Source organism: Notothenia rossii (genome assembly GCF_949606895.1).
Source record: "Notothenia rossii genome assembly, chromosome: 7".
Lineage (NCBI taxonomy): Eukaryota > Metazoa > Chordata > Actinopteri > Perciformes > Nototheniidae > Notothenia > Notothenia rossii.
Genome location: NC_136905.1, coordinates 24,572,924 through 24,580,617, shown reverse-complemented (window position 1 = coordinate 24,580,617; position 7,694 = coordinate 24,572,924).

The following is a 7,694-nucleotide window of genomic DNA, read 5'->3' as shown; positions in this document are numbered from 1 at the left end:
CAATACCCAGGAAATTCTAAAGACTCTGACAAATCAACATCCCCTGACAACTACAAAATGTATGGCTTTTAGTATCTAGCCTGTGAAGCCCCATCACAGCCTATGATAGCTACATTGACTTACCTACACACACTGCCAACGACATTGGAAAAGAGGCGAAGGATTGGAGTTTAGTTCACAGTGTATGAAAAGTACTTGCAACCACTAGTTAAGAACATCTGCTTTGCAAGCTTTTGATGGACTTGGTAGATTTCAAAACCAAAGATTGTTTGTTTTTTTGCTCTACAAAGTAATGAGTGTCGAAAAACAGCCTCATGAAAATTCAGAATTGTGTCATTTGCAAATCTGAATCATCACAGCTTACACTTTTGATGCGGCACATGTGTGTCTTGTCAAAAACTAAAATGGCTTCCAAATGTTTACAGTTCTGTCTTGATATCTCTATCTAAAATACAACCACTGATAAATAGCCAGAGAGACAGACTCCACATCCAGCTTGAACCAGAAATGACAACGCCTTCCAAAACCAAATTGTCTTCTCTGCCTCGTTTTCGTTTGTGTGAAGTGTGTTTCCAAGGACATCTGGAAAGGCGCCCTGTAGAAAATGTTACCATATCTGTGCATGGTTGCACACATCGACAGCTGCGGCGCATATGGCACAGCATAGAAATCATAAGGAAATCATAACATGCCCGGTGCTGTAATTGCATTGTAAAAATGCCCCCATATACACACACAATGTCAAAATAACCAAAATAAATGATGGCAGACAGAAATAAAGCATGCACACATAAGCGCACCAATTCCACAACCACACATTAGGTTCGACACCTAATTTAAGTCTCTATAATATAGTATATCATACCCACGTCAGGGTCTTGCTTCTTACTCATGCACTCTCCCTTTAATCCAACATTTCCGGGGGTCAAAGTGGAAGAGGGTGAAAGCCATTTCCAGGAAGAGGCCTTTATTGCACGCGCCCTGATGGGGTTGATTAATCTGCAGCAACTATGGTTTGTCTTCTACAGCTGAGTGAACAACTTCATTTCAACTGATGAGTTCAAGCTCAGGTCAGGGCGGTCCTCATATGTGACATTACAACAGCCACACATGAGAATTAATTTCTCTCACTCTCAAAACAACTACGTGGTACTGGCTTTGGAGACATATTGCAATTAGGAGTGATAAGCTGAAGTGATATCACGTGTTTGTGTTCGCAGCGGATATTGTTTTTACTTTGTTCATTACTCATGTGGCTTTGGTAATGTTGGTCACGTGTAAACAATGATGGCTTTTTTCCAGGCCTTCTCTGCATTTGACAAATTATTGTTTGGAGTCTGCTCCTCTGTAGTTTCCGGCTCCCAGAAATGAATGTGCTGAACACAAACAGGTGAAGCAATCTGCAATACTAATTTTCTCTGAAAAAGAAAGTGGTGCAGGGGAAAGCAAACTTCAAGTGATGTTTGTCTTTGTTTCTAAAACCATCCATTCTGTAGTATGGGTTCCATTTGCATCTAATATTACCACTGCAAAATCAAAGAAAAATGAAAACTATTTTTTGATTTCTGCATGGTTTGCCATCTGTTACCATACATCTGAATTCTACATCTCAAGTCTCTGAGGCATTCGCTCACTTTCTCTCTAATTCGCAACCATTTATCTTCTTCTTTTTTTTTTCTCTTTCCCCTTCGCAGTCAATCATAAAAAAGAAAAAAGAAATATGCCAAACTCTGAGCTGGCCTCTCAAGCATCACCAATGTGCAGACAGCTTTGTCAAAATATTTAAACATAAGCAATATGAACCTCATGTCCTGAGCCCTTCTACTTTGAAATGATACAGCCTTTTCATACCAACAGAGGGATGTTAACGCAGGAATATAGTGTGTGTTTCACTGATTCATGGGCACACACATACACACATATAGGGGTATATGTAGACTGAAGGCATAGAAAAATGAAGTGACTTTTAAATGGGTGAGCATTAATAAATCAGGTGGGCCTTTCAATAGACTATGTCCTGTTTCCGCTCAGTGCCTTTTCCACCTGTCTGCTGCGGCTCTGACAGAGAGAGTGCTGGCATTATTACAAATAAATATTGGTTTGAATATATGGCCCTGTCATAGCTCTGTATTATGGTTATGGTTTCAGGAATAATTGAATCTGTGCAGATTGTGATCTGGGTGAATTAATGGATTGTTCCAAGGGGCCCCTTCTATATGCGAATAGAGGGGGTTCAGGTTTGGCGATGGTGATGTGTGGGAATTCATTTCACTGTTTAGCACGGAAGGGCATATTGTAAAATGGGCGAGGGGTGTCCTGCGATGTATGTCACAGTCAGTTTTATCAAGAGCGTTATGATGAAGCTTCTGTGTCTGTGGGGTTTGAAATAATGCTGTGTGTTATCTTTGCCGTGGAATATTCATTGCTGCAATTATTCAGGACCTGCAAAGCTCCTGTCTGCATTCATATGTTCAGAAGAGAAGATATAGTGTATGAAGAAACATTCGCAATTGTCTGTACATAAATCAGCATCCCATTATGAAAATATATACACACGGCAACATAAAAACCGCACAGTTGATAAGAAATGCTACCTGCAAAGCGGTGGAGGAGTCAAGATATACTGTAAATAAATCCTGAGGTTTCCAAGCCCTGCAAACTTTAATCTGGTTTGATAAAGTTTTCCATTCGGCTTTTGGGTCCACTCTTCAAGTGAGTGTAACAAAATTGTAAAAGAGACAAGGAAAACAGCCTGGAAGTCTGTCCATATAGAGACGATAGAGTACATGTCGCCTGTGCTCTATTCACCTGCACTCACATGAAACACAGGTTGGGCAGAGCAAAGACAAAGGGCTTGTCTCCTTCAAGCATGAAGGAAGACAGAGAGAGAATATGTAACCATCCTTAAGTAATTTTGTTTACTGGCCCTGGCTCCTGTGCACTCGGGGTAAAGTCTCTAGGCACTCACCCATCTATTGAACAAAACTCAGCAAATTGGTACCTCAGGTTTATTTCTCTTTGAGCTCTCTCACCTGGGAGTCGGGGGAAGAATTGCCTTGTAGGCCTGAACTGCAAACAGCTTTCTCTCTGATCTGTTCCCTTCGCCCTCACACTATTTGAACTGTGTTTTCCCCTGGCATTCTGGGAACCGTTTGCTCTCTTTCTCTGTGTCGAGAAAGAAAAAGGCTGTGTTCTTCATGCATTTTTAAAAGTCTGGTGTACGTTCCCTCATGCAAACACACACAGTCACACACACAGACGCACTTTTCTCCTCTGCAAGCGTGATGCTTTCAGGCCAGTTCTGTCAGTACCTGGACCTTAACTTGTGTCTAAAGCGAGCGGTCCACCAACTCGCCCCGATTTGTTAACACGTCTGGACGACATGAGCGCATTAGTGTCGGTTCTCTGTAAATTCAGTGTTAAGAAATGCCAAGTAAGTGTAGAACGCAGTGCTTTGATGAAGCTGTCAACGATCAATAATTCATCACAACTTTGCTTGGCTTTACAGGCATCCCAATAAGTTTCTAAGCAAAACAGAAAATAATCAAATGAAAGCTGAAGGATCAGAAAAAATAAATCCACACACACCGTGTTTATATTTAATGGCTTTTTGCTTTTGGAAATGCCACAATGCAGTTGGTCAGCATGTTTAGACTAGACAGGAGGAAGGAAGGAGGATGGAAGACTGGAGAGGGAGGGGGATGAGTGAAAACAACTTTGTACAAGCACCTCTAGTTTGTTCATATGTTGTTGTTTAGCTCCATAAAGAAAGAAAAAAATTGCTTTGGCCACCATCTTGTGGTATTTGCTGCTAATCCCCACAAACTCCTGCTCAGCGCTGGTGTTAGTGCTCTGTTTGTGTGTGTGTTTGCATGTACATATGTGTACATACGTGTGTGTTGGGGGTCTGGTTTCTTGTGTGTGTGGCCAAAATCTAAATCCATGCCAGGACAGCAATCCGGTCTGAAAACACAGCTCCTAATCCTTTAACCTTCAGAACAAGAGGAGAGGGGAAAACAGCTGAAGGGCCCTGAGTGGTGTAGCAGAGGGAGAGAGACAGACACCCAGCTAAGACCCCACCAGACCAGACCAGGAGGCCACTGATATTCATTCACCCCCTCTTTTCCTCCAGGCAGGAAAATGGATTTCTATTTCTGGTGGCTTGATATCGCTGATCATGGTTCATAGCCCCCTTTCAGGGCCTGGAGTTAACATCGCGGGCTGATGTCAGGATGCGAACACTGATCACAGCCAGGGAGATGGGTCCTGATGGCCTTCCAATCTGCCAAAGCTGTGATGGCTGCTTTGCTGATACCATCACAGTAAATTCTATCACTGTCACTCTCTGTTTCTATCCAGAAGCACTCAGAGTATGTGTTGGCACATCTTAGTGTGTGCGTTTGTGTGTTCGTGGCCTTTTTTTTCCAGCTGTCCGTGACTGACAACTTATCTGATGGCATTGTGCTCTGTGTTATGTACTGTAGCTTAACCTCAATGACGCCTTTTCCACAAAAACTCGAGAGCTGGAATAACACGTGTGATGACTTGAAGAACATGAGAAATGTAATGTTGATTTTGAATAAATATTTTACCCAGGTCAAATATTTTTTGCCCAGGTCAAATACATTTTACGGACTGGAACAACGAGTAGCAAAGAAAATACATATGTTTTGACTTGTTAAATCCACAATATCCAAACGTAATCAAATTTATGATCATAAAAATTGAATCTTTGATAACTACACTTGAGTTCTCACCTAAATATGCATCTGTGCATAGCAATGTAAACGTGTAATATTTCAGCCATAGTGTATCACAGATCAACCCCTCTACATCGCCAGTAGTAGAGAGTTCCTAAACTTTCCATTATTTGGCTGTATTGATATTTATGCTAAGTGATAATTGCTGACAATAAATAAATAAAATGTTCCTCCAACTCTAATCTGTCTGTATAGCCCGCAGCATATTCCTGGGGCCTCAGTCTCGGAAGGGAAATACATAAACAAGAAAAGATCTGACGAGACTTAGCCAGGGGCACTACTAGATACACACACACACACACAAATGCATCACACATGCACTAAAAGACATGTACTGCATATGTGTAGTTATAGTCCTATACACCACTTCAGTCTCTCGGTGTCCACATTCACTCACTTTAATGTTGATGGTCAGCGAGCCAACTGTTTTAAGTAATCAGAGGCTCTTATGTTGAGTTTTGATTCTTTAGAAGAAAGGCATTGGCTCCTGAAGGCAGGTCGTGTTCATTACACCCTTTTCTCTCAACTTCCGCCAAACTAGTGGATTAACTGCTTAGCCAGACATTTTCACCATACTAATCAATTATAAATATAAGATGAGAGGTGAGTGCTTACAGGGTGGGAGTACAACATGGTTCTGGAGCGCAGCTGCTGGCTTTTTGATAAAGGTTGCTTGTTTTTACATCTCTTTAAAGTTTTTTTGCTCGCGGATTAATATTAATGCTTCTGAAAACCAATATGCGTTTTAACATTCAACACATGCAGGAGTCTATTGACAGCCCTATGAAGATTGCTAATAATTATCACTATTTTCTGTAGTACAAAAATGCATGTAAATCACATTTCAATCACAGAACTACATCCCTCACCTTGAAGCACAACATATGTAACTGTAAGCCTGCATTCCGGTCCCTGTGGAAAACATAAACATAGAAACTTATGCATACACATTTTTTCAGAAGTGGTTGTGGTAACTGTATGTTCCATAAAGCAGCAGTTGATGAAAACAGATGATGTATATTGGAAGAAAAACATACAAAAACTAATTTAAACTTTTTTAATGATGAATAAAACTGTGGATATCGGCTGGACAAAATTCCAGCATTATGGTCCAACAAACCATGAGCAAAGGAAATTCTCTTGTCTTTGCTCTGAAAGAAACAGGCTATCATTTGACTAAAGCATATTCTTGTTACCGTATTTACTTTCAGTTTCTGCAATGTTCACTCTGGACCTTCAGTATAATTCACCATAAAGACAGATAGACATCTTGTTCTTTCCCTCGGTCCAGGAGGCTGTTCTATACACTGCATTACATTTCCAGTGGCAGGCACTTTCCCTCATCCTCCATACCATTAGGGCCATCAATGTTGACAGGATCAATACCTGTGTTTTGGCCCCAGTGCCCCTGCTAGAGATAGCATGTCACTGCTGACAGACAAATATCAGCGCTTGCCCCTGTGACGGAGGGGAAATCACTGTACTGTTCCGTTAAGATCATCCAACATGGTATTGATTTGCCCTGTGCTAATCATACATCAGAGCTGAATAAATGGCTCAGAGGCAAACGTCCCATTGTTCACGATTGGGAGATGTAATGAAAAAGAGAGACATTTCTTTTATTGCTCGTAACTCGAGGCTAGTCACATAATCACCTTGATGGGAAAAAGCCTGGTTAGATCGAGGTCCGTCAAAGTGTTGTCGGTACTTTTTAGTGATGATCCCATCGACTGAGGCAGGTCGTGATTGCAGTGTTGGGTGGTTTGTGTGTGTGTTTGTGTACACTGGTGGTTGTACAATAGCAGAAAACAGCCATTGTTTGTTTCTTTTACAAAATGCACCAATGAAACATCCAAGCAACATACAAAATACGTCTTAGGCATTACAATATAGGCTGCTTTTTATTTTTGTGTAGTGGTCATGCATTGGTAAGTTAAATAAACGGACACATCAAATGCAATAGTACATGCAAATTAAAGTGACACTTTGGCTTTGTTACCTATTCCAAGCTAGAATTCACAAGTGTTGACAAATGTAACACTTATTGGAGAATCAGTCTTAGTGACTTCTGTTAGAGATGATAAAACATTAGGGTTGTGGCTCGGATATAAGAGGTTTGTCATCCCACCCCCCTTGATTCACTCCAGTCAAGGCCTTGCAAATAAGAAAGTGTGCCAGTTGGGCACCAGTCGTTTCTAATTTGTGATGTTGGCAACTAGCAATTACATCTTGAAGACGGCTATCAGACAATTCTTTCAGAGGTAGCCAATGTCAAAACTTCTGATGAGCCTCTAAGGCTAGAACAGCTCCAGCTTCCAAGATGCACTGATTAGGCTTCAGACGTACCATTTGCTTTCATTGTATTGTTTTATCCACACTGAATCTTAGTCAATAATTCAAAATCTTCTGAGCAAAATCAAAGAAGGAAGAACAACAAAAAATGCAGAATCCATATTTACCATTCTGTGAAATCAGCTAAACACTTTAAGCTATGTCCAAACCAATAGTCCAATAAAACCTCCTTACCGCTTTGAGTGCAGCTGAGTGTGTTGAAAGCTATATAGCATGTTAAAGGTTAGAAATAAATCTGTTGCCATGTGGAGAAGGTGCAATAATTATTTCAGAAGCTGCAGTTCTTGATCTCCTGTTTCCTTCCATCTATTTCTGAGTACTCTGTTATCTGCACTATTCCATCAAAAACCCCACTGATAACAGACTGGAGAACTCAATTGACCTTGACTGAGTGTAGAAGAGTAGACAGACACTTGTAGTACTGAGGTAGAAAGGGCAAAGGAAACCATCATTCTGACTGTATGTCAGACCATCGGTCTTTGCAAATGTATAATGTAAAACCCCCATGTACAGGGCAATGTCAGTTTTCTGTCCAAAACCATTACAAATCACTGCTGAAAAAATAAATCAGTTTTATGATGT